Source organism: Triticum urartu, chromosome 2 (genome assembly GCF_003073215.2).
Source record: "Triticum urartu cultivar G1812 chromosome 2, Tu2.1, whole genome shotgun sequence".
Taxonomy (NCBI): Eukaryota; Viridiplantae; Streptophyta; class Magnoliopsida; order Poales; family Poaceae; genus Triticum; species Triticum urartu.
Genome location: NC_053023.1, coordinates 698,913,116 through 698,924,579, shown reverse-complemented (window position 1 = coordinate 698,924,579; position 11,464 = coordinate 698,913,116).

Genomic DNA, 11,464 nt, shown 5'->3' with positions numbered 1-11,464 from the left:
GCTTTACACCAATATGACCTAAACGGCATTGCCACAAATAAGTTGCACTATCATTATTAACTTTGCATCTTTTGGTTTCAATATTATGAATATGTGTATCACTACGATCGAGATCCAATGGACCATTTTCATTGGGTGTGTAACCATATAAGGTTTTATTCATGTAAACAGAACAACAATTTGTTCTCTTACTTATGAATAACCGTATTGCAATAAACATGATCAAATCATATTCATGCTCAACGCAAACACCAAATAACACTTATTTAGGTTAAACACTAATCCCGAAAGTATAGGGAGTGTGCGATGATGATCATATCAATCTTGGAACCACTTCCAACACACATCGTCACTTCACCCTTTAACTAGTCTCTGTTCATTCTGCAACTCCCGTTTCGAGTTACTACTCTTAGCAACTGAACCAGTATCAAATACCGAGGGGTTTCTACGAACACTAGTAAAATACACATCAATAATCTGTATATCAAATATACCTTTGTTCACTTTGCCATCCTTCTTATCCGCCAAATACTTGGGGCAGTTCCGCTTCTAGTGACCAGTCCCTTTGCAGTAGAAGCACTCAGTCTCGGGCTTAGGTCCAGACTTGGGCTTCTTCACTTGAGCAGGAACTTGCTTGCCATTCTTCTTGAAGTTCCCTTTCTTCCCTTTGCCCTTTTTGAAACTAGTGGTCTTTGTCAACCATCAACACTTGATGCTTTTCTTGATTTCTACCTTCATCGATTTCAGCATCACGAAGAGCTTGGGAATTACTTTTGTCATCCCTTGCATATTATAGTTCATCACTAAGTTCTAGTAACTCGGTGATAGTGACTAGAGAACTTTGTCAATTAGTCTCTTATCTGGAAGATTAACTCCCACTTGATTCAAGCAATTGTAGTACTCAGATAATCTGAGCACATGCTCACTGGTTGAGCTATTCTCCTCCATCTTGTAGGCAAAGTACTGTCAGAGGTCTCATACCTCTCGACACGGGCATGAGTATGAACTACCAATTTCAACTCTTGGAACATCTTATATGCTCCATGGCGTTCGAAACGTCTTTGAAGTCCCGATTCTAAGCCGTTAAGCATGGTGCACTAAACTATCAAGTAGTCATCATATTGAGCTAGCCAAACGTTCATAACGTCTCCATCTGCTCCTGCAATTTGGCTGTCACCTAGCGGTGCATCAAGGACATAATTCTTCTGTGCAGCAATGAGGATAATCCTCAGATCACTTATCCAATCCGCATCATTGCTACTAACATTTTTCAACTTAGTTTTCTCTAGGAACATATAAAAATTAAACGGGGAGCAACATCGCGAGCTATTGATCTACAACATAGATATGCTAATACTACCAGGACTAAGTTCATGATAAATTAAAGTTCAATTAATCGTATTACTTAAGAACTCCCACTTAGAAAGACATCCCTCTAATCTTCTAAGTGATCACGTGATCCAAATCAACTAAACCATAACCGATCATTATGTGAAATGGAGTAGTTTTCAATGGTGAACATCAATATGCTGATCATATCTACTATATGATTCACGCTCGACCTTTCGGTCTCAGTGTTCCGAGGCCATATCTGCATATGCTAGGCTCGTCAAGTTTAACCTGAGTATTCTGCGTGTGCAAAACTGGCTTGCACCCGTTGTAGATGGACGTAGAGCTTATCACACCCGATCATCACGTGGTGTCTAGGCACGACGAACTTTGGCAACGGTGCATACTCAGGGAGAACACTTTTATCTTGAAATTTAGTGAGAGATCATCTTATAATGCTACCATCAATCAAATCAAGATAAGATGCATAAAAGATAAACATCACATGCAATCAATATAAGTGATATGATATGGCCATCATCATCTTGTGCTTGTGATCTCCATCTCCGAAGCACCGTCATGATCACCATCGTCACCGGCGCGACACCTTGATCACCATCATAGCATCATTGTCGTCTCGCCAATATTATGCTTCCATGACTATCGCTACCGCTTAGTGATAAAGTAAAGCATCACAGCGCAATTGCATTGCATATAATAAAGTGACAACCATATGGCTCCTGCTAGTTGCCGATAACTCGGTTACAAAACATGATCATCTCATACAATAAAATTTAGCATCATGTCTTGACCATATCACATCACAACATGCCCTGCAAAAACAAGTTAGATGTCCTCTACTTTGTTGTTGCAAGTTTTACGTGGCTGCTACGGGCTTAGTAAGAACCGTTCTTACCTACGCATCAAAACCACAACGATAGTTTGTCAAGTTGGTGCTGTTTTAACCTTCACAAGGACCGGGCGTAGCCACACTCGGTTCAACTAAAGTTGGAGAAACTGATACCCACCAGCCACCTGTGTGCAAAGCACGTCGGTAGAACCAGTCTCGCGTAAGCGTACGCGTAATGTCGGTCCGGGCCGCTTCATCCAACAATACCGCCGAACTAAAGTATGACATGCTGGTAAGCAGTATGACTTATATCGCCCACAACTCACTTGTGTTCTACTCGTGCACAACATCAATGCATAAAAACCTGGCTCTGATACTACTGTTGGGGAACGTAGTAATTTCAAAAAAATTCCTACGCACACGCAAGATCATGGTGATGCATAGCAACGAGAGGGGAGAGTGTTGTCTACGTACCCTCATAGACTAGAAGCGGAAGTGTTAACACAACGCGGTTGATGTAGTCGTACGTCTTCACGGCCCGACCGATCAAGCACCGAAACTGCGGCACCTCCGAGTTCTAGCACACGTTCAGCTCGATGACGATCCCCGGACTCCGATCCAGCAAAGTGTCGGGTAAGAGTTTCGTCAGCACGACGGCGTGGTGACGATCTTGATGTTCTACCGTCGCAGGGCTTCGCCTAAGCACCGCTACAATATTATCGAGGATTATGGTGGAGGGGGGCACCACACACGGCTAAGAAAATGATCACGAAGATCAACTTGTCTGTCTAAAGGTGCCCCCCTGCCCCTGTATATAAAGGAGCAAGGGGGGAGGCCGGCCGGCCCTTGGGGTGCGCCAAGGAGGGGGGAGTCCTCCTCCTAGTAGGAGTAGGACTCCCCTTTCCTAGTTCAACTAGGAAGAGAGAAGGGGGAAGGAAAGAGAGGAAGAGGGAGAGGGGAAGAGGGGCCGCGCCCCCCTCCCCTAGTCCAATTCGGACTCCTCATGGGAGGGGGCGCGCCACCTCCTGGGCTGCTGCCCTCTCTCTCCCCTCAGGCCCACTAAGGCCCAATACTTCCCCGGGGGGTTCCGGTAACCCTTCCAGCACTCCGGTTTTCTCCGAAATCATCCGAAACACTTCCGGTGTCCGAATATAGCTGTCCAATATATCGATCTTTATGTCTCGACCATTTCGAGAATCCTTGTCATCTCCGTGATTATATCCGGGACTCTGAACAACCTTCGGTACATCAAAATATATAAACTCATAATGAAACTGCCATCGTAACGTTAAGCGTGTGGACCCTACGGGTTCGAGAACAATGTAGACATGACCGAGACACGTCTCCGGTCAATAACCAATAGCGGAACCTGGATGCTCATATTGGTTCCTACATATTCTACGAAGATCTTTATCGGTCAGACCGCACAACAACATACGTTGTTCCCTTTGTCATCGGTATGTTACTTGCCCGAGATTCGATCGTCGGTATCTCAATACCTAGTTCAATCTCATTATAGGCAAGTCTCTTTACTCGTTCCGTAATACATCATCTCGCAACTAACTCATTAGTTGCATTGCTTGCAAGGCTTAAGTGATGTGCATTACCGAGAGGGCCCAGAGATACCTCTCCGACAATCGGAGTGACAAATCCTAATCTCGAAATACGCCAACCCAACATGTACCTTTGGAGACACCTGTAGAGCACCTTTATAATCACACAGTTACGTTGTGACGTTTGGTAGCACACAAAATGTTCCTCCGGTAAACCAGAGTTGCATAATCTCATAGTCATAGGAACATGTATAAGTCATGAAGAAAGTAATAGCAACAAACTAAACGATCAAGTGCTATGCTAACGGAATGGGTCAAGTCAATCACATCATTCTCTAATGATGTGACCCCGTTAATCAAATGCAACTCATGTCTATGGCTAGGAAACTTAACCATCTTTGATTCAACGAGCTAGTCAAGTAGAGGCATACTAGTGACACTCTGTTTGTCTATGTATTCACACATGTATTATGTTTCCGGTTAATACAATTCTAGCATGAATAATAAACATTTATCCTGATATAAGGAAATAAATAATAACTTTATTATTGCCTGGAGGACCATCGGCGCACGGAGGAAGCGGTGCATCCCAAATCGCACACGTTAATCCCTGAGAGGCTTTTTATAGGGAATTTGTTTAATTATGGAGATCCTAATTAATAACAGAACCCTAACCAAATGGAGGGTGCCACCCGACCATGTTTAGGCTTCTCATGGGCCTATTCTTTTGCACGCGTGAATAACTTGTTGCCGCGAATTATCCTCCTAATCATTCGCATGTTGGTAATATTTTCCTTGATCGGGGGGAGGGGATGGCCCCTACTTGTCCCCCCTTTTCTGTGCCACTTTCTAGGAAGTTGATCCCAAATGCACACGAGTGAACACAAAGTGTGCAAAGAAGACTAGTGTTGATATGTGGGGCCAGTCTAGATCCAACGCACAACAACCAGGACGCGATGTGTCTTGATCATTACATGCAACATGAGAAATGCCAACCACCTGAGGGGCTAGCTCAAGACGTATATAGATGGGGCAGTCTCGAAGTAGGGAGACAAAGGAGGGTGTGGAGTGGTGATCAGTGACCACACTGGTGTTGTGTCCCTTGTCACTTTTTCCCAGGAGTGTCCAATTCGGAGCTTGTTTAGATCCTAACATGAAGGAACACACTTCAGCTGACAGAGGAAAGGGATATGCAATAGATTCGTGTGGAGCTAGATAGCACGGCGGTCATTGGCAAGTAATGAGAGAAGGACAAGAATCTCTCGGAAGTAAGGCCACTAATTGAAGATATGAAGAAAGATGCTCTGGGTGCTTCGGGGGTTCAAAGTTAGCTGGGCTCCTCGAACATCAAATAATGTTTTTCACATGTTTTAGCTAAGCAGGGGATTAGTGGTGCATTTTTTCCAGGTGTGGGATGATGTCCCACCAGAATGTATCTTGCACATTATTGCTTCGGGAGGTTTCCGATGACATTGAATAAATAGGTGGCCGGGTTGAAACTCAAAAAACAAATTGAGCAATGCTAGAGTTTTTTTAAATAAATTAGGATCGTTCATCTATTGTCAAGTTAGTAGAAAGAACATTAAAAATAACAAATATCAAATCATATGTTTGCAAAATTAGATCATGTAATTTTTATGTTCTTCTATAATTGCACTATTTGAACAAATCATCCACATGTTGTGAACTTATTAATAAGCCTAACTTGCAAGACATGTTTTCCATACCCTAAAAGTTTATATAAGTTTACTACTAATACTATAGAATTTATAAACCACTATTAATATTTTTGTTAGATTGTATGCTTTACAAATCTCTATCATGATATTTAATGATATCAATATAAGACCACACACAAGCAAATATATATTTACACACTATAGTTAATAAACTTTTTAAGTTGAAATAGAAAATTTTAAATTTTGAAGAAGAAAATTTTAGTGACATACATTACAACTACATAACAAACTGAGAACATTATAAGCATTATTTAGCTAGTTTTTTATGTTGTTAATTATGCCAACTAAGTAATAGAAATTAATAATTTAAATTATAGTATTATATAACTAGTTTAAATAAGTATAAAAGTTTATTATAAAATATATTACAGATAAAATTTTATTATGAACCATTGTACACACATTCTATACAGCCAAGCATATCCTTTTTAATAGCAATGAATAAATACATTTCAACTATTTTGTTTGGCACTGAACATAATTCAGATGACCTTGTGCACTATCATAGTAAACCACATCCCAAAAATTCAACTAATTGGAAAATGAAATTAAATGGGATTACCGACATAATTAGGCAACAACTATCTATGAAACTATTTACATGTCAAAAGGAGATGATAATTGTGTAACTCTACCTATATAGTATAAATCACAACCAGATGATGGTGTAATTTATCTTTCGTGTTTTTTTTCCTAAGACAAGGTTTTGCATCATGTCTCAGTCAAATTAGATAACCATTGTTTGGAGTTCTCATTACTCTATACACCAAACAGGCTACCTTCCTAAATTGGTGGCGGCAAACCATGTGCTTTTGAGAGGTACGAAATACACGCCTATTTATTCCATCGCACGACAACTTGAATAGACATACAAATGCAGAACAGAAGTCCATTGAAGACTATTGATACCTACTACACTTACAGAACACAAACAGCAAGAAAAGTTTAGAGAAAATCAATATGACCATAACAAAAATTAAACAATTATTATTCAGAAAAGACTAATTCAAAGACATGACTCTAAAGTAATGAGCCACAGCTAGTCCAAAAAGTATCGAATGCCAAACATAAAAAAACTAATAGCAATTGAATACCTTTTTGGAGAAACATGATATTACCAACAAAAAATAGTGGGAGTTGTTCTAATAGGCAACACTTAACTAAAAGTAATCATGATGAACGAATTGTCCATGCATACAATTACTACGACATTGCAATAACACCCCCAATGGTAAGCTACGGTAACCTCACTCTAATGATGCCATGTCACCAAGCTTGCTAAGCAAATTGCCCCTTGCTTAAAACTCAAAGTCAATTCAAATTCAAATAACAAGTCAAAATTTTATTTTTTTCAATCTACAAAACTAAATATTTCAGATTATTATATAAATTCCCCTAATCATTTGTCATGTTGAACCGACATCATTTGACTCGCCCGTTAATCCCTAGCAAATTATAAAGTGGTCCAACAACAACTAATATAGGCTTTATTAAATAACCAAATGTTTATGTATTTCCAAACCACTTGAAACTTTATGCGCTATCTCAAAATATTGTCTACCAATTATGCGCCAAATTTCAAGTTGACCTAAATTTATTTCCTATGGAATTAAGTAGAAATAGTGCCAAAATAATAAAGCAGACTAATGGGACTAAGTGCACTGTCGGTGTCAAAACCGGCGGAACTCGGGTAGGGGGTCCCGAACTGTGCTTCTAGGATCGATGGTAACAGGAGACAGGGGACATAATGTTTACCCAGGTTTGGGCCCTCTCTATGGAGGTATTACCCTACGTCCTGCTTGATTGATATTGATGAATATGGGTGTTACAAGAGTTGATCTACCATGAGATCGTGATGGCTAAACCCTAAAAGCCTAGCCTGTATGACTATGGTAATGAATGTGTTCTTTCCGGACTATCCCCTCTGGTTTATATAGACACCGGGGGGATCTAGGGTTTACATAGAGTTGGTTACATAAGAAGGAATCTTCATAGTCGGTCGCCAAGCTTGCCTTCCACCCCAAGGAGAGCCCAATCTGGACTCGGGTATAGTCTTCGGCCTTCATGTCTTCACAGCCCATCAGTCTGGCCCAATAGATAATAGGTGGGATTCCTGAGGACCCCTTAGTCTAGGACTCCCTCAGTAGCCCCCGAACCAGTCTTCAATAGCGAGGTGTTCGGCACACAAATTGTCTTCGGCATTGCAAGGCGGGTTCCTCCTTTAATTATCTCCAAGTGATGTATTCGGCCATTAGTTCCATGTCACTCCCCTTGGCTTCTGCGCGTTAAAGAACTTTGCCTTCCACGCGTCAAGCGAAGGCGGAAGGTCAGGGTAATTTTGCAAATAACACCCCGCCTATGCAAGGGGGAGCGCCTATTAAAGAGATCGGATCCTAGATCCATTCGGCACCATACAGAGGAAATCCCTGGAAACTCCTTGGGAGAAACCATTCCAGCATGGCTAGCGTCCCCAGCTCCTCCACCCGTTTCGGCCAAGAGAAAGGCTAGTGGGAGAGGTGTTCAGTGTCCCACAGTCAATTGACGGAGCTGCAGACGTAGGGATTTCTTCCCCCCGCAGATCTAGTTCCTGTTCGAGCGGGGCTAGATTCCTTCAATGGTGAGATTCAGGCAGAGGACTTCCCCAATCCATCCGGGGGAGAGCGAGTATGTTTCGTCCCCTACCTGCTAAGGGGCATTGGATTTCCCATTCATCTGTTCCTCCGAGGGCTTCTAGAATACTATGGCCTCCAGTTGCATAACTTCACCCCTGCCTCCGTTCTGCACATCGCGGGTTACGTTGCTTTACGTGAATTATTCCTGGGTATCGAGGCTCACTTTGAGCTATGGAGGAAGTTGTTCTGCCTTGTCCCGCGTAATCACGAGGGGTCCATATTTGAAATGGGCGGAGCCGAACTATGGCGCATCGCTGATACCAGATATCTGTCTGGTACACCAAGGAAGGTATCCAAAGAATGGCCTTCCGAATGGTTCCATATTGAGGACGTCGCGCTTCCTGACCCAGTTCGAAAGGGTCTTCCTGAATTTGCAATCTTCCGCTGAAGAAACGCCACAGTTGGCGTCCTCAGAGTCTGGAAGAGGAGGACAACGCAGAAGTTCGCCAGCTTATGAGCAAGATAAAGATGCTCGCCCAGTCCAGACTTACAATAATCGAGGTAATGGCGATCTCCATAGTGCATGGGGTTCAGCCACTACAATACAGAGGGCTGCTCATGTGGCATTATAATGGAGAGGATGACGCTTCCCGTTATGGCCGGAAGGGTCCGGATACCCCCGCCGCTCTAGCCAAAATATTAGCCGAGCTTTTTAAAGGGGAAGAAGAGGACTTTCTTCGCATTAAGCACATAGATGGATATTCTATGTATAATCCTCCCAGTTGGGTAAGCTTCGACCCTTCGATTCTACTCATTCCCATTTCAGATTACTTTTGATAGATTTCAAGTCTATTTGTTATGGCAGCACCAACGGAAGGTCACCGAAGGACTTCATAGTCCTACTCCACAGCCGGAGACCCACAACCGGGAACTAGATCCTGGGTTTGAAGAGGATCCGGATATATTCGTGGTGCTCGCGGGGGGAGTGTTCTACCAGACAAGCTAGGACGACACAGAAGTGGCCATCACCGCAGACTACCCTCGCCTTCTTCCCGCTTCTCATGTAAATAATTAAGAAACACCCTCTCTGAAAGAGTGCTCTTATTCCGTCTCACCCGTCGCACTGTATCGTGCTTCAAAGGGGAGACGTTCGGCGATTTCAAAGAGATCGGCTCCCGCGCCGGACAATCCTTCCAAGAGGAAAACAAATGAAGATACGACCATGCCTTCATCGAAGAGGTATGAATCTGCCAACCTGCCCCTGGGCAGTCACGTCCAACCGTGACCTTCCCGTTTTCCATTTGCCAGGAGGAAGACGCGCTGGACTATATCCGGGGGTCCGAGCGTCCGTACTTCCCACAGCCAGGATTCAAATCCTGCCGTGAAGACGGGGGCTGATGCAGGGGCGACGCCGGACTGTCCTCCAGCCAAGGACTCGGATGATGTATCCGTCACCAAGTCGGAAGTGGAGAGTGCTATGAATCATCGGCACCGTCGGGCCATTTAACAAGATCCTGGCTTTTCGAAAGGGTCGTTTAACGCCTTCAACGCAGCCGATGCATACATCCGGGCTACTCGAGATAGGATTAGCAGGGCTGCAAAGTAACATTTGAAAGATGTGCAGGTAAATTCGCTTTGTCTGACTATGATAACCATATGCCAGTAGCCCCCGAGACTTAAAGGAGTTGAAACAACTGATTTAAGGATCAATGTATAACCAGGTGCTTACGGAGAAGAATACCCAGCTGGCTCAGGAACTAGAAAAGTGTCAGCGCCAGCTGCTTGCTGCTAACGCCGAACTGGAGAAATATAAGGCATCTCCAGGTAATATTTTCCTCCATAAAAAATTCATAAGGCTACACCGATAGTGTGAATCTGGGTTCTAATCTTTGTGTTGGGTCGTTTAAACCAAGTTCGAGAGCAGCTTGACGCCGCTCGAGGCGAAGAACACGGAGCCAAAAAGCTACTAGCAGCGGGCGAGCGTGTATTGACAAAGGTCATTGAAGAGAAAAAGCAACTCTAGGATTCGAACATCAACGTACGCGAAGAACTAAAATATGTGCGAGCGCAACTAGCCGACTTTGTGAAGGAGAACAAGAAGCTCCGATGCGGCATATTCAGTATGTGGCCGCTTTTATCTTATAACAGTTTGGAGGTGGCGGTAGCTGATATAGCTGTAATTGCAGGTGTGTTGATGAACCGTCCCGAAGAGGAAGTGTCTGGATCATCAAATGATCTTCTGCAGGAGCTGTCACAGTTGCACGAGCAAGCTCGGTAGGCTATGCGGAGTGTAGCCAAGGCTTTATGGCCATCCGACTCCCCTCCAGGAAGCATGGAAAAGATTGTAGAGCTGTTCAAGGGAGCGCGTCGGCGTATCCGGCTGTGCAAGATATCTGCCTGCCGAGAGGGTGCGCGAGAGGCCCGGTCCATGGTGAAGACGCGCTATACCAAGCTGGATCCTAATCACATGGCTCGTGTCAGGCCGGTAGGGCCGCATGGGGAAGAAATTCCCGTTAGTATAGTATATGACCAAGTAGAGGTGGCTGCCAAATATTCCCAACAGGATTGTAAGTTAGACTGCCTGTTGGAAGGTGTAGATGAAGAGGTGTTCGAGTTCAAATGACTGTGTACTTTCCTCATCTAGCTGAATTGTATATCATTTTTCATGGCAAACCTTTTCGCTTCAACCTCTGGACTCTAAGGTGCGGAGTGTTTCCGAATACCGTCGCGGCCGAATAGGCCGGGGTATGCTTGGAAAACTAGGCATAGGGGGTCATAGTTGCTTGAACAGACAAGTTGTATCCGGCTAGCTATGTTATATTACATTAAGGTCGTAAGAAACATCTTCCAGAGAGAATCGTTCCGTTAAGGGTTCCTTTTCCTGGGTGTGCATGCATTTAATTTACATGTCTGAATTGTGATGCGAGCACCACAGTTTGTATAACTTCTGGGGGTGTACAATGGAGAGAGTTTAGAAAACATCTTTAATTCACCGACCTAATATTCCCTTAAGAATGCTAGCTTTCGGCTTCACCCAGTCCGAGGTACACACCCGGATGACCCGACAATAACAATCGCGGAGGTGCTCCCTTTATGCCCTAGCCGAACTAACGGGAACGTAGGGCATAAGCACAGGAGCCAAGCAACCCAGCTTGGCCAAAACTTTAGTCATATCGATGCATATAGTGGTGAAGAAAAGGTACATATGGAAAAACTCATATGTGAGGAGATTAATGCTCAAGAAATGACAAGAACTTCTGTCCGAGAAGCCCTCGGGTACAAGTAACATACATGTTTAAAGATGTATGTGTCGATGTTGTGCGGTCTGGCCGTACCGAAGCTTTAAAGCAAGAAAGAAGAAAATAATCGACAAAGAGAGAA